Raw genomic sequence first — 27,755 nt, 5'->3', positions numbered from 1 at the left:
CAATAGACCAGAGTGATGGGATAAGGAGAACTGGGGTAGCAGTGGTAAAAATGACAGAGGAATTGGTGTGTGTGGCGGTGAAATGTGTACAATTACCACATTACTCTGCTCAAGCAGCAGAATTGGTTGCACTGATCTTGGCGTTGAAGGAAAGCTTTGGCAAAAGAGTAACTATATATTCTGATAGCGTATATGTCACGTCTACTGTCCACTCAGGATTGACAAAATGGAGGCGAAGAGGGTTTAGGAGAGCTGACGGCACCCCAGTGCAACATGCTCTCTTATTAGCTGAGTTAATTGAAGTAATAAATGATCCCCAAGAACTAGCTTTGGTCAAATGTATTGCACACACTAATGGAGAAGATCATATCTCAAAAGGAAATGCAGCAGCAGACGCACATGCGAAGTATGCTGCATATTTTGGTGAGATATGGAACCCCCCAGAGAGAGGGAGAGGGAGGGGGATAGCTAAAGAGATGTTGATGAGAGAAGGGTACACCCATCTCCCAGCCACACAGATAATGGAGTTACAAGCGGCTGCACCAATGGAAGAAAAAGAAATATGGGTAAAAAGAGGATGTACAATGTCGCCAACTGACGCACTATGGCGTCACGGTAACACTGGAAAGATGGTAATGCCATTGGCACTATTGAACACCGCCCTGAGCCAACTCCACCACCCAGCTCATACAGGCAAGGAAGTTATTGCAGCACGAATTAGGGAAGATTGGTTCTGCCCCGAGTTAAATTCCCATGTGACAAATTTTATCAGCAACTTTCTCACATGTCAACAGTTTACGACCGGTCACACGCTGCAAGTGATAAAAGGTACTATACCCCGGCCATAGGGACCATTCCTGCACGTCCATATTGATTACGTTGATATGATCAACGTATGTCAAGGAAATAGGTATATGATTGTAGTGGTATGCCCATTCTCCAGGTGGATTGAGGCAGGATCCTGCTCACACCCAGATGCATTCAGAGCAGCTTAATTTCTAGTGAGGGAGGTTTTCCCCAGGTGGGGAGTGTGCGAGGTACTGCGGTCGGATAACGGCCTGCATTTCGCTAATGAAATGTTCCAGCACATCACATCCTTACTGAACATCAAGCATAAATTTGCATGTGCATATTACCCGCAGGCCAACGGTATATGCGAACGCCTGAATGGCCTACTGAAGGAGGCAATTGCAAAGATACAGCAAACAACAAAGAAGAGTTGGTTGTATTGCCTCCCGCTAGCTCTATTTGAGCTGAGGAATAGACCAGGCTCCGACCACCACCTCACTCCTCACGAGGTGGTGACCGGACGTCAAATGCGCCTTCCTCTAACGCCAACATCAAGAGCATTCACAGACTATGAAAACACTGCAACTGTTCTTGGTGATGAAATGTACCAATATGTGTCTTCTTTGATTACTAGTGTAGCGTTTGTGTCTCAACAGCTCGAGCACACGCGGGGCGGGTCTAAGAGTTATCAACAAGAAGACGCGGACAAAGAATTGGAAAAGGAAAAACTGTGCAAAATCGCTAAAGGTGACCACGTGCTTCTCCGCAATTTCAATCGAAAGTGGAACAGCCCACGCTTCACTGGTCCCTACCTTGTAGAGGAGGTATCTACGAGAGCAGTAAAGTTGCAGGATAAGCGTGCTTGGAATCACCTATACGACATGAAGATCTGCAAACTCCAGACCCGCCCTAGCGTCACCGACAGGGCCATTGGAAGAACAGCGACAGCGTCACCCACGGAGAAAGAGACGTCTACTACAGCTGACGACCTCAGTGTCTCCATACCCTGCCACCCCCCAGAATCCCCAGAGACAACTATAGAAACTGGTAATTCCCATACCGCCCACCCCATGGTCACACGATCAAAGAGTAAAGAGACTTCCGCCAGTTGAGCCCCAAACCCTCTGCCCACAAACCTCCTACCCACTACAGCCACCACCCAATTGAAGGACATTGTCTTGCACATATACACATGTAAACACTTGTATGTTTTCTTTTTCTTTCTCGCACATGCAGGTACCGCGTATTATTGTATTGCTGAGAAAACAGATAACTAACAGCGTACATTGCCCAGGAGTAGATGCTACCCTCAGACGATAATTACCCTGAAGCCCTATCACACCAATTTGTCTATCACATAAAAAGGCCAAAGTACCTAAAAAGAAGGAGGGTACGTGTTTACTACACAGCATTTATCTTGGCCATAGAACAATCAATGCCCCATCTTCACCAACACTTGCCTGCCCTAAGAGACAGATCGCTTAGATTGGCGTGGGAACAGCTCTTCGCCTGGGCACTGAACGACTACTTGATAGGGAGAGCTTGAAAACAACTAACACTAATAACAAGCTTATTGAGAATTTTCAGGCGGGCAACTTTAACGTCGCAAGAATAACCTGCCGGACTGCAGCAAGGTAAGAGCAAAATGCCGGTGAGACTAGCTTCTTTAATAAAGATGATAGGGGTTTTGATGATCACATTTTGGCTGCACCCAAACCTAATGTACCCCCACCCACGGCTGCAACAGGTGTTACGTCAGGTGGTACTAGCAAGCCTCCACATAAGGGAAATAGAGTTAAATGCAGCACATACTCAGATAATAAAGGCATTGATAATTACATAACAGATTCAGCACACGTCTCGAACAACATGTGGTACCAACACATGACCCAAATAGGTAAGCAGACAACAGAAGACAGCTGCTACGTCTGCTCATTGATCCCATACGCCATGAGCGCTTCTCGAACTTTCGTTGCCACAGAAATAGATCAAAAGACAGCACAATGTATAATATACCTGGCACTATTCCAAACGAGAGGGCGATTTCAAGGGACGGTGGTGAGACTGGTGTGGAAAACGCGAGACACATATCCATACGAAAACAACTTCCTCAAGACTTATTTGAGTTACCACAAGAGCAGTTTGCATGCTGAAGCATTCAGATACATGACAAGTGGTCCTGAAAAGGGAGAAACGAAGAAAGTAACACTACAATACCTACCACGTGACTGGTACGCCACTGAAGTTCCTGGTACACATGGATTTTGGGAAATGCCACTGGTAACAATAACAGGGAAGGGGTACATGGACAACAAATGGGACATAGGAGTGATTGGCAGCAACATAGTAACAAGAGAAAATATTACAACTATTGATGAACACAATAACAGATGTTGGACGATTTGGGGCAAGTACGTACCCATGCTGACGTGGATGGAGAAGGATGAAGATCCAATGAGCATACTGCCGCTGTCTGCACCTAAGATATGCTACCAACATAGAGGAGAAGTGGACGTGGGATACAACACCAACTGTGCAAGCGTGATAAAGTTACCTGAGGGGGGAGCAGGAACAGCAGTATTAATGGACCATTACTGGGCCTGTGGAAATAAGGCATACCACACACTGCCCCCTCTGTGGAATGGTATGTGCACAATGGTACACATTAATGTACCATCACTAGTGGTGCCCCAGAAACATGTGAACATGGCGAACTTCCCTAAAATTGATGAAGGAAACAAGAGGAAGAAGAGATCTGTACAACCTCAGAAGGGGTCAGAGAACGAAAACAACAACAACAACAATGTCCTGAATAGAAAGAAGAGACAAGGAGAACCTCTGACAGGAAATTACCTATGGGGAAGGTCGGAAACAGCACTCACTTCAATCCCACCAGAACACGGACTATTCAGCAGAGCAGCAATGTTCTTCTCGTCAATAATACATCGGGGACTACAAGCTTACGCAAACGCAAAATGGCTCCAGATAACCCGATGGGAGCTAATGATGACAATTAATTCTACAGTAAATGGATTCAATGCAATAAAAGAGGAACTGCGAGCAGTGAGGATGGTAGCACTACATAACAGATATGTATTAGATCTCCTTACAGCAATGGAAGGAGGAGTTTGCGCAAAGATAGGACAATCATGCTGCACATTTATTCCTGCTAACGATGCTGACAATGGTACGCTGACAGAAGCAGTATCACAACTGGCCCAGATGCACTCCAAAATGATGGAAGAAAGTAAGGGAGTGAAGAAGGATGACAGCTGGTTTTCAATGTTATGGTCATGGATGCCATCATGGCTGTCGGACGGACTGAAGATTATAGTTGGATGCATAATACTGGCTGGAGCTGCACTGATCATAATAAGGTTTTGGAAGGCCCAGAAAGCACGCACTACAGACGAAATGATCGAATGGTTGGTATGCACCCCTTGATGCCGACGGATGATGGCCAGCACACAGACACAATAATAAAAGAAAGAGAAAAACTGCGCAAACAGATCATCACCAACCACCTGGACCCACCATCCGTGAAGCTCGAAAACCCAAGAAACCCAAGGAGCTACATCGGGAAATGGGTATACTGCACACCTGGAGGAAGCTGTGTGTATATGTATTGGTCATTTGAAGACCATGTCAACCACTTGGACACCTGGGAGGAGTAACTAAAATATAGAGAGTAAGAGGAGATAAGGAAAAAGATATGTTTGTGGTTGACAAGTCGACCAGAGGGGGGACTGAAGTGGGAGAATGGGACAAAAGACTCCCACCAATCCCCTCACGCCCCTGGCCTAGAGGATCGCGGCCCAGACACCCGCCAGGAGAGGAATTTGCCTATCTACCAGACGACCAAATACCCTGGTACAGGAACATACGGATGTGCCCACCAGCCTGCCCACCAGCCTGCCCTGCTGAAGCCGACACCTGCGGCATGGATGAACTCGACTGAACCATTCAACAGTAAATAAATACATCGTTAGAGATGCCATGACGACCTAGCCAACGGTCAGAACACCCGTGCAACCATGCACACTGGACACTCCCACACCAATCCACACGAAGAACATACTCAGTGCTATGACGTAGGTGACGGACACACCCACTGACGCACATCTTTATTATTTTTCACATAGGGTTTTCAAAATGCAGGAACGCAAGACGCACAAAGCACTAATCTAAAATGCTTGCTGACGCTTCTCCTAACCCATGCATTGTGATGAAAAATGCAACGAAGACATGATACTGGATATGAAGCAATATGATACAGTAACTTAAAGTGCCGTGCATCAAACATCCCCACCTATGCACCAGGCCCAAGTAGGCCGCAAACAAGAGCCTCCACGAACATTGAACGAACAAGAGTACAATTGCTGACCCTGCAGAATGAGCCCAGCGAGAACTGACAGCCAAGGGGGCAATGTTGCAACTCGCATGCCACAAGCCGAAGCCAAGGTCACACCTGCAAACTAAGCCAGACACGCAGAGGCAAATACAATTTTAAATGTGCAGAATTCTGCCTCAACCACGGTCTCTCCTCAAGTGACCAAGCCGAACCTGACAGGGTGCCAGACCCAGGAGGGAGAAGTCGCCTGGGTCCCACGTTTTGAGACACAGGCTGCAACAATGAAATAACCCAATGGACACCTACGGCGGTGGGAATAGTCTGCTCTCAAGCATATGAGCAAATCCACGCATTGTCTGCACAAACACATAGTTACATATTGTTGCAACTGACAGGTACACCGCGAGCTGGGAACAACAATGGTCCCAGGCTGGGGGGCTCGCGAGTGGACCAATCAGAACATGGGGCACTCATCACTGACGCCATTAACATTAGCCAATCATCAGGGGTCTTCGTGTAATAATTTTCATGTATCTAATAGAAGGGACAACCCAAGTATACCACCTGACTCACCCTTAACCACTAACAATCTCCTCTATACGTGTGCTATACTAACCCTACCACTCGAGGAACCAATCCAGAGTGGCGATAGGTTTTTTGCTAACTTTCCCAGGTGACGCAAGTAGCGCGTCATACTGAGGCAAAAAGGGCCTGCGAGCCCCACAAATTTCGAGAGTCAGGACGGACGCGTACGATCCTAGACCCATCCCTGCCGTTGTTTAATAAACAGCAGAACCACCTTGCTTCTTGTGTGTGTCTCATACTCATTTTTGGGATACACGGGAGGAGTTGGGGCCTCCCTGCCCGGAGGTCCGCGGACGGCCCAGCTGACCCCGGGAGAATTTCCCCCCGACAGTGCCGTTTCATCTTCGAGAGCAGGTAGACAAAGAACTGGACAATCTCGTAAACTTAGACATCATCGAGAAGGTGGAGGGTCCGACACCGTGGGTATCACCAATTGTTGTGGCAAGAAAGCTGAAGCAACCAGACTCCGTCTGCATATGCGTTGACATGAGGCTACCCAACAAGGCCATCAAAAGGGAGAGACACCTAACCCCAACTATTGATGACATCATCGCGGAGGTGCAAGGTGCTCGGTTCTTCTCAAAGTTGGACCTCCAGGCCGGCTACCACCAAGTCGTCCTGCACCCAGAGTCAAGATACATAACCACCTTCACCACCCACCGTGGACTCTACCGATACAAGAGACTCGGTTTTGGTGTATTGTCGGCAGCAGAGGTGTTTCAGAACATCATTTGAGATGCCCCCTCTGACCTGGATGGCATCGTAAACATTAGTGATGACATCCTAGTGTTTGCCAAGACTGAGGTGGACCACCTGCGCAAGCTGGCCAGGACTTTTGAAAGATTGCAATCACTGGGCCTCACGCTCCACAGGGAGAAGTGTGAGTTTCCACGCCCGACCATTGAATTCTTTGGGTTCATTTTCAAAGAAGGAGGTGTGTCACCTGATCCGAGGAAGGTGCAGGACATTAAAAAGGCCCAACCGCCTGAGTCGGTGTCCAATGTGAGGAGCTTCCTTGGCATGGTAACATACTGTGGCAGATTCATTCAGAACCTTGCATCCAGATCGGAGCCCCTGAGGGCCCTTATAAAGAAGGAAACGACCTGGCATTAGGATCCTCTCAAACAGGCGGCGTTCATTGTGGACGCCAGCCCTTTTGGTTTAGGGGCTGTGTTGACACAGGTTGGTCGGGATGGCGGCGTCCGCCCAGTCGCCTATGCCAGCAAGGCGCTGTCTGATACCGAGCAGCGGTACTCACAAATTGAACGTGAAGCCTTGGCAGTGCTGTGGGGTTGCAGGTACTTCAGACTCTACATCCTAGGCCGCCCGGTGACTGTCGTGACAGACCATAAACCCCTGCTTCCCACATTGGCGGGGCCCTCGTCCAAGCCACCGGCGATAACGTTGGATGCTTGCCCTCCTAGAGTATGGGGTCACCCCAGTATACCGGCCAGGCATGTACAACGCAGCGGACTATCTGTTCAGGCATCCCGGCGTGGACGGCGGGGAGATTCAGGACACGTGTGCCGAGGAAGCGGACGATCACGTTCGCATGGTGGTGGAGGCGGCAACCCCCAATGCCATGCCCCTCGCAGATCTGGACGTAGCCGCAGCTGAAGATGAGTGCTTCCGAATCCTGAAACACGCTATGCAACAGGGCTCGTGGAAGACAGTGCTGGAGTCCCTGGCCGGGCACAAGAAGCCAAAGTCGGGTTGGAGCAGCTGTGGAAGGTGAGGGAGGAGCTGTCATTCTCGGCATCCGGCCTTCTGCTAAGGGCAACCCGATAGTCGTGCCCCAATCGAAGGTTAAGGAAGTGATCACTCGGGCCCACCATGGAAACCAATGCTCGGCTACGCCTCAAGGTGTGGTTCCCGGAGTTGGAGTGGAAGGTCGATGACTTTGTTGCTGCCTGCGTCTGGTGCCAGGCGGCGTCCCCCTTACAAAGAGAGCTGGCAATCGAAGCAATGCCTCGGGGGACGCGGCCCTGGGAAGTGGTGCACGCGGACTTTGGCTCCACCACACTAGGGCTCCCACTTCCTGGTGATCGTGGACGAATACTCTCGCTACCCGGAGGTCGAGTTTGTAGACTCAGTGGCATTTGAGCACGTGGTGGTGGCCATCGAGAAAGTGTTTGCTGCCCACGAGTTTCCCCACACTCTGTGCTCAGACAACGGGACGCCGTTTCTAAGCGAGCATTTCTCGGAGCTAATGGAGGGGTATGGGGTCCAACATAGGAAGATCACCTCACTCTGGCCATGGGCGAACGGCGAGGCCGAGAGGCTAATGAGGACATTGAACAAAACCTTCCGGATAGCGCAGGCAAAGGGCCAGGGTCAGTGCCTGCAGAGGGCCCTTTACCAGTTTTTGCAAGTGTATCGCGCCACCCCCCATGCCTCCACAGGAGTGATGCTGGCCGAGGCTCTGTTCAGAGGGTGCCCGCGGGGGCTGCTGCCCGAGGTGGGGGAGAAGGAGCCCAGGGTGATTGATGACCAGCAGGTGGAGATGGATCGCCGGCTGTGGACAGAACAGGAGAACGCCAGGCGAGTACTCCGACCGCAACGTCTGGAGCCGGGAGATGAGGTGCTAATCAGGAAACAGGCATCCCCATGGAAAGCTCTCTCTCCCCAATGGATCCATGGTGACGGCCTCGGATGGGAGGGCGGCCGTCACCCAGAACATGAGCTTCTTTAAGAATCTTGGGGACCCCTGAACTGAGCCCCCCTCAAACCGGACCGGATGGAAGTGCCAGACGAGGGTGGATGCCACTCCTCCATGCCCGCGTCCCCAGCCCGGGGAGTACCACAGGATGGACTGCCCGTGCTGGAGGTAAGCGGGAGGTACCCCCAGAGGGCTGGGCGAGGGAAACCCGCTTACCTCAGAGATCACGTGTTGGGACATGTTTCATAATTGGCCAGTGGGCCTCCAGTGTTAGTTAGGGGGATCCAGGGTGGTTGTGAATAAAGGGGCTTGTGGGGATTTTATGGTTGTGTTGTTGTGTTGTTATTGTTATAAACTAGTGAAGCATTGTTGTTTGTCCTCATGGAAAAGGAGGAGTGTGGTGCTGTCCCTTTAAGGGACGTGCACGCTGCGGCGTGACGTTGCATGCCGCTGTGTGCATTATAATAAAGGGGGCGTTCCCAGCCGCGACAGTGCGAGCGGGAAGCCCGAGCAGTGCAGACGTGTCCGTGTCAGTCTGTGGGTGCTGGGGGCTTAAGGGCATCACTTATGGGGGTCCTCACAGACTCCCAACACATGTGTGAGGATTGATTTGTATATATATCTGGGGGCAGGGGTCCATCGAGGGGCCAGCTTTGTTGCTGTTGCATACCAGCTTGACGAATGTCTCTGCTGATATTTGGGTGAAGCTTTGGAGTTTGTTCTGAATATCCTCGGAAGGCTGGTAGGTTGCATGTTGCAGTTGCTTGGTCTGCTTTGTATGAGTTGTTGGATGGTACTGATTTGTTTCTAAAGTGGTCTGCGAGGTCGTTGCATAATTTCAATGACGGTATTGGTGTGTTAATGCAGCCGGGGGGGATTCAAACATTTTGTTTATGATTTTAAACAATTCTTTTTGCATGTTTAGGGCTTTGGTGATTCTGCTGTCATGGTATTTCTTTTTGGCCTTAAGGATTTTCTTTTTGTAAGAGTGGATGTGTCGTTGGAACTGTAGTTTCTTCACTAGGTTGTTTCTTTTCTCCATTCGAGTTCAAGCTTCCTGTTTTTTCTTTTCATGACACTGAGTAGCGGGGTGAACCATTTTTTTGTTGTTATTTTCTGAGATGGGACTAAAGGTTTTTCATTTGAGATTTTGTTGCTTGTTCTGGTGATCCATTCGTGCAGTAGTTCTGTTTTTCTGTCAAGGTCAGCTGCCTCCGGAGTCTATGCTGGTGGTTTGTTTGTTTCCAGTAGGTCCCCACTAGGTTGCAATTTTTTAATGGTCCTCCAGTTTCTTTTCATGATAGTTCGGAAGTTTGTCGGGTTGTTTGTTTGTTGTTGTGGCAACCGTGATTATGAGAGGGATGATGATGTGGTCGCTCCAGAGGATCTGTATTGGTGCTGCTGTGTAGATGAGGTTTTTGTTGGTGAATATTGCATCCAGTGTATGTCCTGCTGCATGAGTCGCTCCTTTGACTAGCTGATGCAGTTTCATTGTCCTCAGTTGTTTGGATAGTGATTTTTCTGTGTTAGCAGTTTCTTCATCAAACCAGATGTTGAAGTCATCGAGGACTATCCGGTGTTCCTGCTTTATGGCTAGGTTGGTGATAGCTTCAGTGCATGGTCTGTAGACCAGGATGAATTTGAGGTTTGTCTTTGGGTTTTCTGTTGGGAGGACTAGGGATTCGCAGTTTTCGATGATTAGCAGATCTTCAGTTTCAATTTTCAGGTGTTCCTTCCATGCTATCCCTAGTCCTCCTCCCCTTTTCTTTTTCCTGTTTGCTTGTGAGCACTTGAAGTTGTCAGGAGGCAGTTATGGAGTGTGATTTTGTAGTTGTCATCTAGCCATGTTTCGTTTATGAATAAGATCTCAATACCACCATCGCACAGCCGATCGTACATTTCTGTGGCATGTTTGGACATTGATCTGGTGTATATTAGATTGCAGTAGATCTTTTTGACATGGTTAGGTTTGTTATTTGGTCCTTGTTTTGTCTTACGGTTGTTTAGTTGGATCGCTTCTGTGTTGTCGTAAATTTGTTATCTGTGTAGTCAGCTTCGTCGTTAAGGCGGTCTGTTAGGTTGATGGTTGTGTTGATGAATTCTTCTGTTTTATCATCTTCTATGTTTTGATGGGGTTGCTGGTGGTGCCCTTGTGTTTTTGTGATGTATGGCATGAGGAACGGAGCAATAACTTTGCTATCATAACTTTCTCTTCTGGGTCCTCTCTTCTTTTTTTGTGGGGTTCTGGTTGGTAGTCCACGTGTTTTGATCTGTTGGTGGCATGGGACTGTTGAGGTGTTGAGGTTGTTGCGAGGTACGGTGTAAGATATAACGCTTTTTCTCTTCCCATGTTATTTGTTCTGTTGGCTGTAGTGTTTGTTGGAGTGTGTTCTGTATTGAAGGTGGTTTCTACTGGAGGAGGGCAAGGGTGTGGATCCATTCGGTTTGTTCCTTGTTCAGATTCTCTTTGGCGGCGTCCGGCTCTGTGTCGGGGCATTTTGTAGTCTTTGGTAGTAGGATTGTAGTGTATTGAGGTTACAGGGCTGGTTGCCCGTCTGTAGGGTCTTGTGTTGGTTATTCTCTTGGGATGTGATAACTGGATGTCCTCTATGGGTGGTTGTCCAAATTCTGGGTTAGGTTCTGGTGTTCCTCTATCTATAGAGGTCTATTTAGGATGGTGCTCTGGAGGGGTACTATGCGCTAGAGGTGTGGATCGCAGTTGGATATGTGCAGAGGGTGACTGGTTCCTAGTTAACTTAGGCAGTGACCTGGCTATCGGTACTTTGCTTTCAGTGGTTGGTGGGTCTTCCTGGGTGAAAGATGGGCCTCGCTTTCGCAGATGGCAGTCAATTGAGAGGCCACACACCCAGATATGAGATTCCTAGATAGTGGGAAAAGGCCTAGGTTTCACAGAATGGCAGACATGAGAAAATACACCTAGATTTGAGACTACTAGATAGTAGGAAAAGGCGTAGGTTTCACAAAATGGCAGGCATGAGAACACACACCTAGATTTGAGATTCCTGGATAGTGGGAAAAGGCCTAGGCTTCACAAAATGGCAGACATGAGAACACGCACCTAGATTTGAGATTCCTCGACAGTGGGAAAAAGGCTTAAGTTTTACAGTTTAACCGACATATAAATGTGATTAGTTAGGTCTGAATTCACACTGGATTTCCTAGAGGTCCTGGGTGTGTATGGTTCGTGGTAATTAGTGCAGATGTTTGTGGTTTAGGATGGGGTGAATGATAACATAGCTATTGGTACCAGTAGTTGTCCCTATCTTGTTCGTTGACACTGGTTGACGGCTGTCTGGTCTCCTATAGGCACGTGTGTATACTGTTCGGTGCTCCTTCAGCTGTTCCTGAGTGGTATTATGTCTCTGCCTCCACCCAGATGCAAGGACATGGGAGCAAGGTAGCTCGTTGGCTGCTGTTTGGGGGGATAGGCAGAGCCAGCCACTGCAACCTAGTACTAGGTACTTAACACTGCTTTCCGGCTGCTTGAGCTCAGCGCGGAGTGGAGTCCAGTCAGTCGGGGCACAGTGGGTTGGTTAGATAGTGTATGTATATGATGATTGGGGGTTAGGTGGCAGTGTTGGCTGTTATTATTGCTAGAGGGTGTCTGCCTGCTTCTCCTGCTGACATCTGCAGACAATGGGCCTCATTACACGGTAGGCGGAAGACCAAGGTGCTATTAGCACCTTGGTCCATGACGGTAAAATACCGGCACCGCCTTGGTGGAAAGGGGAATTACCGCCCTATTCCAAGGTTGGCGGGGCGGTAATTCCCCCTTCCCCCATTGCCCTTCACCATTCCCATTTTTGCCCCATAGGGCTCTATGGGAATGGGGAAGGCGCTAATTACGGTGCCGCAAATTGCGGTACCGTAATTAGCACCATGGTCCCTTTGCGGGTTGGTTTTTAACACCTGCTAAACAGCAGGCGTTAAAGTACCAACCCGCAAAGGGACCTCGTAGTAAGGCGGTAAGGGTTTACCGGTACCGGTGCCCTTACCGGTACCGGTAAACCTTTACCGCCATCCGTGTAATGAGGCCCAAAATCTGGAGCTGCTTCTGTGGCAAGTGCCATTTGCCTTTGGCCCTTAGCCAAGGGCTGCCAAAGGCATAGGCTGCCCTAGTGAGGTATCTGAAATGGGGCAGAGGGACCTATCAGCTCGTAAGTGGTGGGCTTAGGGCCTCAGCTGGAGCTATGAATCGATTACATGGGGAGGGGGCAGGCGGGGAGGCGGGAGCAGGGAGGGCAAAACAGGAAGGGAGACACTTGCACACTAGTGCACAGGGGTACCCTAGAGGCCAAATACACCTCAGGAAACGTACCTCTAAGGGCCCAGAGGCCGCAGTGGTGATTGCCTGCAAGCCCAAGCTAAAGGAGGCTCTCTGGTCTTACAGACCTCTGTTAGGTAGAATTCTCATAAAATGGCTAATTTCCCTTACCTACTGAGTCCCTCAGCAGCTTTGCTGGATTTCTAGGGTTTATTTCTTTCACCTGGTAAGAGTGTGAGCCTTTTCCCCACTCTTACATGTGTTTTGCTGTGTGTGTTTTTACCATTTGTGTGACCTTGGGCTCTGGAGCCTCACCTACTCCATGAGTATCATATTTCTGTGTGTGTTACACAGCACCTTCAGTGCAGTGACACAGGGTTATCATTTAGACTTCTCACTGACTCCATTTTTCTGGGACTGACTACTGTCTCTCAGAAACATGTAAAGTTGCCATGAACTTTATGTAGTCTCTTTAAACTACAGACCCAGTACACCCCATCTTACATGGAGTATTGGAAAGGGTTAATTCTTATCCCTTTTTGTCTGTCTCTCTTGGAGCACTGTTTCGCTCCCTATTTTATATAACTCTGGTATTGTTTTAGGTTATTTTAGTTGCCTCGAACATAAACCCGCTTGACCAAATATATTTTATTTCGGCACTGGCTGGGTTTATTCGCCATTTCTTTTTGTTAAAGTCTTTCTCGTGTTTTACTCTGCGCGCCAAACCAGGTTTGGTCCCTTTGTTCACCGTCTTTTCGTGGGCTTCTGCACAGAAGCTCTCCTTAAGGCGCCTGAAAGTCTGGGTAGGCAGGATGTGAGGGAGGGTTCTTAGGACCCCTGCCATGGGTTCCCTTGGTAACCCAAGTCGCACTCCTTTTTCATTGGCTGGGTGACTGTCCTTGCCAGGACAGCCACCCTGCTGTGTGATTGACAGCCAGGCTGTGTGAATGGGGGAAAACTGCATAAAAAGCAGGTCTCTGGGACTGGAAAGGCAGAGTCGCCACTGGAACAAAAGAACCAACGAAGAGCTGATGAAGAGGACCCCTACTGCGACTGAACCGACCGGTAAAGCTCTGCTGCAGGTCCGAATCTTCAGAATCCGCCGACAGAGAAGATCCTCCAGGAATCTTCTTCCCTTGAGCTGGTGGGACCAACCAGTTTGCCCAAACTTCAAGCCAGGACCCCTCCTCTGGTCGAATTCGCTGTACAGAGCTACAGTGGGCCGGATAGCCAGGAAGGTCGGACCCTGCTTTGGTCTTAAGGAGCGCACCTTTTATTTGTTGCTTTGCTCTGCTGCTGGTTTCTACCCTGGGTGGTGCAGGACCCTCCAGTCGTCCTACTTCGTGTCAGTCCGATAGTTGCTTCAGGAACCGTGAGCCTGCTGGAACTACCAGGAACGTCTTCCCCAGTTACAGCTTCCTCTCTGTTTTCAGGTACTGTGTAAATCCGGTTATTCGTTTCGTTCAGCCGTGGTGAAATCTTTCTCCAATCCAAGGGCTTGTCCTTCTCTTCTCTTTGAACTAACTTTTCTGCCAACCAACCTCATCCGGAATCCTTTGCACTAACTTTACCGCAAACTACCCTGAACATGTGATCTTGAGCAAAAGACTTTTGTCCTATTGACTTTGGCCCTAAGCCTTTTCTAACAGATTCTATCACTGTAGTTCCTCTTGCTCAATTGCCCTGAGTAATTCCTGTTGGTGTGGTTCAATTTCTATTAACTCTGGGCCTCATTACACGGAAGGCGGTAGGGGATTACCGGCACCGGTAAGGGCACCGGTGCCGGTAATCCCCACCGCCCTATTACGAGGTCCCTCAGCGGGTCCAGTCCTTAACATGTGGTCAAACCACACGTTAAGGACAGGACCTGCTGAGGGACCTCAGTGCAAATAACGGTACCGCAAATTGCGGTATCATTATTTGCTCCTTCCCCATTCCCATTGAGCCCTATGGGGGCTCAAATGGGAATGGGGAATTGTTCCCGGAATGGGGACTTACCGGTCCCACAAAGGTCAGAGTAGGCCGGTAAGTCCCTATTCCGGGAACCCGGCCTCCGACGGCGGTAAGGGGGTAGCCATGGCGCTAATACCGCCTTCCGTATAATGAGGCCCTTTGTCTTTCCCTACCTTTAAACATTTCTGGAATGCCATTTTGCTGCCACTTCATTTTGTGAGCTTAACTTATTGGGAGTGGTGTGGTGTATTAAGAGTGTGATTTTTAAACTGCTTTACTTTAGTGAGATATTATAAAACTGATGTGTAAAGAAATGTATATTCTTTTACTCAGAATCCTTGAGTCAGTGTTTGTTTGAATCATAGTAATTGCTGTCCTTTGTGTAACTATTGATACTGCTCACTTGCTCTTGAAATAGGTCTGGCTGTTCAGCCATCGCTACCACTTTACTGTGTAGTACAGGCTTGTACCAAAGGTGAATTTTATACTGTCACTTGTAGTCTTAATTGTGTGTGGTGTTCCCAAAGGGTACTGCATATAATTCTGCCTAACAACCTCGATGGCCAACTACCACGGGCAGAGCGGCCCAATCACAGGGGGAGGGGGACGGGCGCTGAGGTGGGAGCAGGGAGGGCTTAACAAGAAGGGAGGCGCTTGCACGCTAGTTCACAGGGGTGCCCTGGAGGCCAATTACACCTCAGGAAATGTACTTCTAAGGGCCCAGAGGCCGCAGTGGTGATTGCCTGCGAGCTGGAGCTAAAGGAGGCTCACTGCAGGTTTCTGGTCTTACGGACCTTGATGGCTAACTAACACGGGCAGAGCGGACCAATCACAAGGGGAGGGGGCGGGTGGTTAGGCAGGACCAAGGAGGGCTAAACAGGAAGGGAAACGCTTGCACGCTAGTGCACAGGTCTGCCCTGGGGGCTAAATACACCTCGGGAAACTCACTTCTAAGGGCCTAGAGACTGCATTGGTGATTGCCTGCGAGCAAGCTAAAGGAGGCTCACTGCAAGCTTCGAGTCTTACAGACCTCGATGGCTAACACGGGCAGAGTGGACCAATCACATGGGGAGGGGGTGGGTGGGGAGGTGGGAGTAGGGAGGGCTAAACAGGAAGGGAGACGCATGCATGCTAGTGCACAGGGGTGCCCTGGAGGCCAAATACACCTCAGGGAACTTACTCCTAAGGTCCCAGAGGCTGCGGTGTGATTTTCTGCGAGCCGGTGACCAACTTGAAGATTGGGTGCACAAATAGGCAGACTCTTCAAGAATGTACTTTCTATCACTGTCAGAGGTGCATTATTAGTCCAGCCCCACACCTCAGCACTGTAAATGACTGCCTGCCTAGCCTGGGTCTGGGCCTTGTATGCCTCTAGAGCCACCCTCACAGACCCTCCACCCATGTTCTCTGGTAAACCTGGCTAGGGCACCCCTATACCTGGCAAGTGCCAACCTGGCTTTCTCCAGCTGCTCCTTCCAGGTACTATCCTCTTTTATTCTTATGCCTAGATAGTCATAGGCATAAACTTGCTTAATCTGGCCATCCCCCAGGGCAAGTTTGATTCTAGGCTGTTTTTGACCCTAGTCCCTCTAAGGACCATGGCCTTAGTCTTCAGAGTATTAATGGACAGGCTGTTCACCCGGCAGGAATGTCGAGTTTATGGCACAATCGCACTGGGGTCAATGAGAGCAGGACTGTGTCATCTGTGAACATAAGGATCGGAATTTTGTTACATGCTAAAGAGTGTGCATCCGTGGGAACGTTCAGCGGGTCGTTATTGCATTATTGCAGAACTTCCTACAAAATGGTAGCCAAAAGACTTTTACTCCAAAAAGCACACACTAGGTACAACTTGTAGGTCGGGTCATCGTTGGAGCGTCTCCACTTCCTGATCAAAGAAACATTGCCATATGTAGCCCTACCAATTGGAACCTAAATTAAATTAACTACATTCTATGTCGAGTAAGGAGGGGTGTATTCCTTGCAGAAGGGGTTCTAGCACTAACCTGAAAAAAATGTATTATCTTAGCTACAATATGCTTAAAGTCTACCTTGTCATTGTGAATGAATACTGCAGCATAGGTTTACAAAATTGGCATGTATGTATACCCTTGGTTGCCAAGAGTTATAATGATAGCAAGTATCCTGTTCCCCAATGTGCCTGTATTACAAGTACATTCTTGAAACATTAAGTGTATGAACCAAAGTATATTCCTATAAATTAATTTTAAACAGTGAAACATGAAGATTACATTGTTGAACAGGTAGTCTGATTATAGATCTGAATACTCAGTACATGTTTATGCCTAGCGTAAACGTGTTTCACCATTTGAGCTTCTTTAGGACCTACAATTGCTTACTAATGTAAAGATCTATTCCAATTGTTACTGCAGTTTGGGTTAATAATAGGTTGGGCATGTGTATATGCCCTTAGATTCTAATTGCTGAATTTTATGGAGTACTCATTCTTGTTGTTCCTTTCGAGAAGGTAACTGTTGCTTTCTTAGTGTATTGCATTTGTGCATTTGTATACACCCTTGTCTGTATGAGAGTTCGATGTTACTCCTTATCTTCTGTATGTTGCTTGTAAGCAACAATGTCAACTAGCATGATTGCCCTGTTCTATTCATAGTTCTTGTACACTTGTGGTTTGCTCTGTGTTATTACTTCAAGGTGTTGTTGTCTTGCTATAATCGCTGTTATCCCATAAGGAACTTTAGGGCATATGATAGTGCCGGGAATCATTATTTAAATGGAAATTGGCCAACCTACTATTAAACCACACTGCAGTTAAAATTGGAATAGATTTGTACATTAGTAAACACATGGTGATTTTTTGAGCTACTTGAACATTTTGCTTGCCCAAGTAAAAGTATACAAAGGATCTTTACAAATGTTTGACATAATACATATGTAGTGGGACAAGCATGTACCTTTCACAGAACCTGTCCTCCAAACGTCTTTCCATATCCATACATTTCATTCATGGCAATAGACGTTTCTTAAAGTGTCTTAATGTCATATGTCGATAAATATAAGACAGATTATTGTAAGAAAATGTTTAAAATCTCATCAAAGCAACATACATCACAGCAAAACAACACAGTCTAGTAAAGATATATTATTGTTTCTCTTAAATACAATACATTGAGATCAATACATACATTGATAATCTTAAATTCTAAAATCGATGTGGAAAGAAAAGACAATAGAAATCTATGCAATAATCACACAAAATAATCATAGTCACTATAATATAAAAGTCCTAAAAACGATGAATTTATTCAGAACATCAATATCCTTCTGTGGAAGAATATTGCACTCTAAACAGCAATGTAAGTGGCTGGAAAGAGCCAAAGCCACGAAATGCACTGGACTGCTCGAAATCACTCTGAAATGAAAGATATTGATTTCTGAAGGAATTTATCATTCTGGATTTGTTCTTTAAGAATAACCTTCAAAACAAACTCCCTCATGCTGAGAGGCTTTAAATTACCAGAATAGCAGGGTCTATTAAAGGTACCCAAAAATCCATTAATGAAATAAGACATACATTGGATTTTACAAGATGAACATCGTAAATTCTTAAATGTGTGCGTTTTTCCCAAAATATGTCATACTGCACCGTAAGCTGCATTTCGAGTTGTATAATATTTATTTTTCTCAGTGGAAGGTCAGCTGACGTGCACTAAAGAAACTACTGCTTCAGAGGCAATTCATGAAAATCCAAGCATTTCTTCACCTTCCTGAAAGGTAGAGCTCTCCAGGACTAAAATGACCTCAGACAATCCACTTGTGCAAATGCAAATTATCCGTAACTTTCTGGTGAAGCACAAATGTGACGGCATGAACACACTGAAAGTGAGAGAAATATACATCAAAATATCAGTGCAGATTAACATTTGTATAAAATTGAACAGCTCTCAGGAACTATTGTCCAGACGCATTTAGCCTCCTCCTCACTAACATTGTGACTTGAACCTAGTTCTATGTTTGTTGACTCAAAGGTCTTTTGAAGCCATGGTTGTCTCCAAACTGGTTTCATGGAAAGTGTTAGCTACAGTGACGTCTACTTATGGAAAATGTAATTTTAGCCTCCAATGCAATAGGATAGGACTCACTGTGTCTTCTGCACATATCAGCAAAAGAAGGGTCTTGCTCCTAATGTTACAACCTGGGTTTGTTTCTCTGAAGGTAAAGAACCAATTCTTCTTGAGACAAAGAAGAATGGTGCCAGCACCTTTTGGGACTTCACAATTCATAGGTGTTAGGACCGGTCTACTGTCACGTTGAAGAGGTGAGAGATTAGGCCAATAACAAAAGGAATTCTGTACACACCAGGTCACCTATCACTGGGGCTTAACCTTCAAATTCCTGTGTTGCTTGGACAATAAGCCCTATGCCCGCTACTAAAGAAGAGGCTTTCAAGATTCTAGGTTTGGATTAGGGTGAGTCGGACATCTGGGGGATATTGGACCTTCATCTTATCTCTAGTTCACAATGGAACAAAATATCCATGGCGTGAGAAAAGAGATTAAATCACAGGAGAAGATGGGTGTCAGACAGGTGAGAGGTTGTGCCCCCCCCATCGAAAGGCTAAACATTCAAACTTAAACTATGACTACGCACAACAAACCTAGGACAGCAAACAATGAGGGATTTCTTTGCCCTGCTTATCATCTTGGGGTAGAGTGAGGTGGAAAAGACAGGATCCATATGTGGGGAACAATTGGAAGTCTATTTTCTCATTCGTCTTCCTTATTAGCGAGCTGATAATGTTGTCTGGCTTTAGAGCTGTACAGTGAGCTTTACCAGCACATAAATATGTACATATTTGATTTCTTATTTTATTGTACTCTTTATCACTTCTTGAGCAGATCCACAGTAAGGAAAGTCAGGCATTGTAAGTGCACTCTATGTCATTTGCTACCCCTAACTAAAGGTTAAGATGGATTGATAGTGTGAATTGCCATCAGTCGCTCATTAGGCTACCGAAAACCCTGAGCACATGCTTTAAAAAGCTAATGTCCCTAAATGTAAAGGGACTAAACTCCTGCACACATAGATGTATTATAATGTCTAAATTGATTCAATCAAGAATCAACATTGTCCTCTTGAAAGCAATGAATTTGATTAAGGGGATGGGCCTAGATTCTACCACAAACATTTCCACAATTTACACCACCAAAATCAGGGCTTGGCTCTTCTTCGCTTTCCTTCCTGCTAGGTGACATTCATAGGAATAGAGTGATGGGGGATTGTGATTAAAGATTACATTGGTGATATTCCATTTGCATGGCGCCGGGACGGGCTATATTCCTACTACTTTCCCCTAACCACTTCTATACCAGAATTGATTATTTTCTAGTTTCCCACACCACCTTGGGATCTGCAACTAATGCAAATATACTCCCCATTACGGTATTATACTATGACCTGGTTTGTTTATAGAAATGTTCTGGAAATGTTCTCAAATATTCTTCCAAGTCTTTTTATGGCCCACTCTCAAATGTGTATATAGTGGTGAATTGGCCACCTTTTGCCTTGTAGAAATCCAATCATTCCACCATTTGATTTCCTTTACCTATGCAGGGTTTGTAAGTAGCATTTCCTCTTTAAAATCCATTTGGGATAAAAGCTCAGAACAATGATCTGTAAACCCGCTCAGGTTTTTTCCCTGGATTAAGCCAATTTGGCAAAAGTCTGCATAGAGTAGATGAGAGGGTGAGGTTAAAAACATATAATACAAAGCCAGTTACTTCCACCAAACACTACTGCTCAACGACTGCAAAACTAATTCATAACAAATAGCTACAACAGAAACGCTTTGTGGAATATAAAACAAGACATAACGCCATAACGTGGCTTCAAGTCAATCAAGTTCATCCAATAGCCACATCAGTAAAATCTCCAGACCATATATATGTTTCTCGACCACCTTGCCAAGATAAAAGTTTAAAACCGGAAGCATGGAAAATGTCCCAAATTACGCATCCACCTTAGCCATTTGTGCCGCCAGAATCACTGCTTTTTGCTTAATAAACTGTGATAAAATGTTTTATTAGACTATGATAAAAGTGGGTATCCCAGATAGATCATATATCCCTGTATGCCAACCATGGCACAAGCAACTCCCCAAATGTAGGGGTTATAAAAGAAGCATTTGAGAAAGATTCTACTATCGCCAAGGATGCCCCCCCAATAGCTGGCTGAAAAAAATCCCAAATCACTCCTCAACCAGACCAGTAAGGGCAACCTACATACACCGACTTGTCACGCCAAGATACAACAGGAAAAGAGCGGGGGGGTGCAGCAGGCTTCTTAGACCGTGGCCCTGCTCTCTGAAACGATCTTCCTCCCTATCTGCGAAATGAATCCTTCACCAAAACCTTCAGGAAACAGCTTAAAGCCTTTCTCTGCAACTGACACTCCTCTCCCCCCTCCCTCACCCCGGCTCCTACTGCTTTGTTCCTTCTTTATAACAAGCGCCTAGATGCCCATGGGCTTTGTGCACTTCTTATAAATGTACTAAATAAATAAATATGTCTACCATATACGAATTAAAAAGACAGGGGGCCAAAATACAACCCTGGCAGAGCCATTTTTTTGTGTCAATAGATTTAGACATGGAACCTCATTGTTAAGCCAGACTTGTATTGTTGTGTCTTGCCTTCGTGAGTATGTATTAACATCTGCATTAATCCAGTTGGAAGTCCTCATGCATTACATTTTTCCATAGCATCCGCCGATCCACCAAGTCAAAGGCTGCAAAACGGCGACCATTGACGCGGGATTGCAGCAGCTAAAAATAGCATTGCTCAACACAAGATACCTAAATAAACATGCTCAAGAAATACATGATTACATAGTGGATGAGAAAGTAGACATCTCTGTCTTACTGAGACATGGCTGCAGGAACCAATGGGACCCACCATTGGCATTGCAGTACCATCAGAATACACCATCTTCTTTAAAAATCGGGATATAATTGCCAAACAAAGCCTAAATCTATTCCCCTCACCTACTCAGTGCACATGTTGCAAGATCCTACTTCTCAAATTGACTCCCACCCAAAACAGCTGCTTAAACATCATAATCATCTATAGACCACCCTCACTGGTTTCAAACTTCAACTATGAACTTACACAAATCCTAAACAATCTTAAAGGCCTTAATACAGGAACAATACTCCTGGGTGACATCAATAGATGGCGTGGAGACGCCAGAGATCAAGAAGCCTTAAGTTTAGAAGAAGAACCACTAAACTGCTCCTACTCAATAATAAATAAAGATTCTACCTCCATCTCAGGCAATCAACTAGACTGGATAATCACTAACAACGTTAAAGCAAAAGACCCTGAAACCTATCCATGCATCTGGTCAGACCATTACAAAATCGAATTTAGAATAACACCCAACCAAAAAATTGACAAGCCTAATAATGCTCTGATTAAAGTCGAAGAAAGAAATTTAAAGAAAATCACTGTTCCATACTCTCCCAAGGAATTACCCACATCATGAACTCCACAACTGACAACGACACATGCGATAAAGTTATCCAAACATACAATAACCACTTCCAGAAAATTTTAGATACTCATGCTCCCATAAAAAAGAAAAAAGTCAGACCAAATATACACCACCAAAAATGTTTCAATACTGAAACCACTGCACTCAAACAAGAAAAAAGAAAGTTTGAAAGGAAATGGTTAAAAGGTCCAAATGAAGCAAACAAAGCAAATTGGAAGAAAGTTGATACCAAATACAAAAATAAAATGACTGAACTTAAAATAAATCATTACAACGATCAAATTATTACTGCTTCTAATTCCACAGGGAAACTGTTTCAAATTTTGAAAACTATAGAAAAACCCAAAGCTTTGTCTTCACCCTTTGAACCCACTGAAAAAGACTGCGAAAATGTTCAAAAGGCCTTTCAAAACAAAATAGCCAAAGCCAGATACACTATAACAAAATGCAAGATCAACAACTCTCCCCAACCAACCTACATTAAAGATGAATGCCCAAAATACCATATCCCTAAATATTAGTTTGCACAAATCACAACAGACAATGTGAGGAAAATACTCTCTAACCTAAACTGTACATCCTGCACAGAAACATACTACCACCAAAACTGATACTAAAAATATTTACTCCCTTCCCTACAAGAATGGTCAACACCTCCTTCAGTGATCATGTTGTCCCGCCATCTATAAAAACAGTAACAGTAACGCCCTTACCCAAAAAACCTGAACTAAGTCAACAAGATCCTGCAAATTTGAGACCAATAACAAATTGCAACTTTCTATTAAAAATACCAGATAAAATTACCACAGAACAACACCAGGCCTACGTTGATGGAAACAACCTCCTCCATCCTCAACAATCAGGATTTCGGAAATCCCAAAGCACAGAGTCTGCATTACTTGATCTGCAGACCGAAATGCTTGGCCTCCTTGACAAGGGCAAATCAGGATTACTGATACAATTGGACCTCTCGGCAGCTTTCAATTTGCTCGATCACTGGAACTCCGAGAGGCCCTAGATACAGCGGGAAACTGCTCCCAGGAAGCCATCGATTGGGTATCCTCATTCCTGCCAGATAGACAATCCAAAATAGTTTGGGGTAATCATTCCTTGGCACCTAAATCAGTGGATTGTCGTGTCCCACAGGGAGCTAGCTTCTCCCCACTCTTGTTCAATGTGTACCTACGCTGCTTATGCACACTACTGACCCAGTTAAGCATATTCTTTACAAACTTTGCCGACGATACCCAATTGGTATTTGAGCTTAGCGGAGACTATGCTCAAGACAACGCCAAACTAACATCCATACATAACTTAATTGAATCATGGATGATATCGAACTGGATGTGCTTAAATGGCACCAAAACAGAGCTAATTTCCGGCTACCCATGCACCAGGAAGACATTTAGCTCAGACTACTCATCTTTTAACACTAAAGATACAGCCATCATGGTAGCAGACAAGGTTAAAACCCTAGGTATCTACTTAAAGGCATCACTGGGAGCGGAATCCCAAGTTGCCTACGTCAAAAGAAACATCCAGTACTATCAGAAACTATTGAGAAAAATTAGACCCATATTAAACAAACAAAGCAGCACCACAATTGCTAGGGCTATTATTCTCTCGCGATTGGACTAAGTAAATGCACTGTTGCTGGGCGCCAGCAATAAATGCCTAAAACAATGTCAAGTGATCATGAACAACGCTGTTAGGACTATCTCTGGACAAACATGGAGGGAACACATTACTGACGAAAGAACAAATCTACACTAGCCATAAAGGAATGCACTACATACAAGTCCCTAACTATGGTTCATCGCTGTCTTTACGGACTGGCTCCAACATACCTGAACAAACACTTAAAGTGGTATGAACCAAATCAAAATTTAAGATCATCAAAAAAAGGCACACTTCAAGCCATACAAACCAAAAAAGCTAATGGCTTAGGCTGAGCCTTCACGGCTAAAGCTATAACTAAATGGAATACGCTGCCTGAGACTCTCAGAACTGAACCAAACCTCAACTCCTTTAAAAAGAAATTGAAGACCCTACTCTTCAAATAAACCCATTATCTAAACAACTAGATCTTCAAAACTTAGGTATACATGTGTTCCGTCGCCACTTTCTATGTCTATGTCTGTATGGAATGCGCTCTGATGCCTGCGGGCTGCAGCACTATACAAACAAATAAAATAAATAAATAAAATGGAAAGATCCATTGACACTGCGTAGATCGGGCTTGCCTTGTCATCCCATGCTAGCTTTTGTATACACAACATTAGGTAACCCCCACGATATGTGCTCACCTGCCCTCGGAAACCAATTTTATATTCATGTAGAATGCCTTTCTCCAAAATCCATTTCTCTAGCTTCTCCAATATTATTTTTGAAGACCACATCTATGAGAGTTATGGGTCTATAATTGTTTGGGGATATTTTAACATCCTTTTTATATAAAGGTATAATATAGGCTGTCTTCCAGGAATCTGGTGTAGTCATGGTTTCCAGAATATATTTTAATAATATTTGCAGTATGCTGGCCCACACCCTTGGAGCCTGTGTTGGAGTTCAGTAATGCAAGGCGGACAACTGCTTTTGGTTTTCTCAGTATTAAACATTTTATTAAAAGAAAAAGATGCAAATACATCCTTTCTAAACCTACTGTATCAGGGAGTTCCCTACCTATTCTAAGAGCTTGGGGAATCACTCCTAACAGAACCAAACTGGCCCTCACACTAAACAACAAAACATATAAAATAAATATTCAACAACATAAATAAAGAATAAACAACCAGCAATTTGGATGACCTTCATCTGTCCTGGGTAAATTCCTTCCCCAGGATTGTTTAAAGTCAATTTCCCCAAATGTTCAAACAGAAAAATAAAGTCTTGAACCAGTTCTTGTAAATTGTAAATGAACTACAAAGTTCACCAAACAAACAATCCACTGGTAACGGTTCCTCAGCTTCCAGTTGAAAATATCCCTTCCCAATTTCAGCCAAGACAATGGCACCAATGATAATCCTGAATGTCTTCCTTCCAAGATTGCTTTACCACAATTCAGTAAGTTAAATTAACCACTTATTCTCCTACAGTTCTACAAGAGTTCATATCCTCTGCAGTACATGTGGTACAATTGTCAGGATGCTTCTTCTTGGGTTGTTGTTCTCCTCTTGACAACCACCCTTCTACTTCTGTTACTGTGGAAACCAGACTCCTTGGTTCCAAAGTATGCCACTACTCCAACAGACTTACTGACTCTACTGACAGTATCATACACAACCACAGTTGTGTTATTTCTGCTTCAACTTTAGAGTTAAAATGACTAGGCAAAAGATAAGACACTTCGACCTCTACAGGTAGGCAAGGCACTCTTCTTTCCAATGCTCCAGGAAAAGGGCAGCCTCTTTGCCTCTTCCAGTCTGCCTTACTGCCACATGAATAACCTGCCTCTGCTTCCAGACTGACTCCCTCCCAACTTCAACAGTCTCAGCATTACAGGTTATTTGCTCAATCTTACAAGCACCCAGCTTTGTACACAAATTCTTGGTTCCAGTAAGCTACCTTGAAGCTGTATTGCCACACTTACAACTTCAGATAGCAATGTCCCACTTGTATCAGAGGATACTATGACTGTTAACTTTGCCCGCTAGGTGGATTGACTTAAACAGGGTTTTCTTCACTATGGAAAGCTGTTGTCTCTTGGCTTGGGTAATGCTTGTTCTTCTTATTAATATAATAAATTATGCCCTTAAAGAATATTCATTTGTGGTGTTACAAGATTCATTCTTGTAACACCATTCTTGAAAAGGAAAACAAGTTTAATATACTCAACCACTCGTTAAGGTAGTTCTTCAACCTTATACCATCTATAATAGTCTGTATTCCCACGAGGATGCTTTCTACGCCGGTGGAGAATCTCAATTGGTCATACACGACTTTCCTTTTTTGCTGTGCGATCTTGTAACAAGTGTGAAAGTTAGCTTCAGAGTTTTTGGAGAACTTTCAAAAAACCGCTCTCCCTTTTATTGGAGACATGCAACCACTCCGACAACATCTAAAAGTTCGACAATGAAAAATGAAAAGATTTTCTTCGCACATGAGCATTATAGCTTTCCTGCACGTGATACATTTCAATTGAAAAGAATAGCTTTCACAATGATGAACAGTTTGTACTCGCTTCTACTCTTACGCAAGCCGCTTAAGAGCTGGTAACAGTTACCAGCAAGAGTTTATGAGAGAACCTGAACTCCAAGCTTCAGGAACACTGCAATTGTGGACTGCTTCAACTCCCTGACTTCTCCTTCTAATACTGCAGCTTAAGGCACCCTTGGGACCCACACCCCTCTGCAGTACGGTTGTCTCCGGGCTGGTCACACCAACAGGGAATCTCCTGCACTCCTCTGTCCCTCGGCTGGCTTCCTGCTACGGGCCTCAGGCTTCAGCACGGTCACAGCTCTGCAATTATAGCCGCTAGGTGTACCTGGGAAGACCTTTACTTTCAGCACGTCTCTCTCATTGCAGCCACTGCAAGGCATGGTTTGTGAACACAGGACCCTCTCAGAACTTATAGATGAAATCTGTTCTCTCAGGGTCCAGGCGTCCCTTAAGTGATCACACTTTCTCATGAACTGCCAGCCTTGTGCTCTTCTCCTTCTATTACTACTGCCAGCGTTCAAACTCCTGATCCAGCTCCTTCTCCTTTCCTCCTCCTGCTGCAGTCATTTATGCCTCTCAGGTGGTGCAATTGATTTCAGTTGCAGGCCTTTACTCCTAATTGAATGTGTTTAAAAAATACTAAATCAAGTGCAGAGACATTAAGGCAAAGGTTTGTAAGTTTGGAGCGGTTATGAAGCCGAGAGATAAATACGTTTTGGGAAATGACAACGATGAAGCAATATTTATATTAGGAGAAAATACCGAGAGGCTTAAGAATTCTAATTTCCCCAGACTTTAATAATGTAGAAGATGCAGATCTGACTGAAAAATGGGTTGAAAATCTCAATCAGGGATCAAAGATAATTGTTGAATTATTAATAGAATATACCACTATGGAGCACTGCAGAATAATTACACAAATAGAAAAATTGAAAACAGAAATAGAAGAGATGAATGCAGTGCCGGCCATGGTAGAAAAGAACCTGAAAAAGATGTGCAAACACTTAACAGATCATCAAAATGAGGTTAAATTGAGGAAATGTCGAAAATTATTTCGCGATACCGATTATCGTGAAGATAGAGTGTTTTTGTTTCAAAACAAGTATGATTATAATGCTATAGGACGCTCGAGAGGGAATACACCAGTCATCACCAGCTAGTTCCGACCCAGACAGTGAGTCTGAAACTAGTGTACAAGGTGGTGAACCCTCTGGAAGTAAAATACTTTTTGGGATCAGATAAAACGTATCTAGAAAGGAGTTTTCAAGGCAACAATCAAAAGGGCTCGTTTCCAAGACCTGGTGGTCTCAAATACTTCAACAAACCCAGCAATAGGCAGGGCACTAGGGGTGGGAAACGGACAAGGGGGAGGAGATACAGACATAAGGAAAAGGGTAACCAGATCATGGACCCAGAAACAACAGAACCGATGACAGTGAATCTAG

The sequence above is a fragment of the Ambystoma mexicanum genome, chromosome 2p (genome assembly GCF_040938575.1).
Source record: "Ambystoma mexicanum isolate Mex_15411 chromosome 2p, UKY_AmexF1_1, whole genome shotgun sequence".
Taxonomy (NCBI): Eukaryota; Metazoa; Chordata; class Amphibia; order Caudata; family Ambystomatidae; genus Ambystoma; species Ambystoma mexicanum.
Note: the sequence above shows the minus strand (reverse complement) of the source record.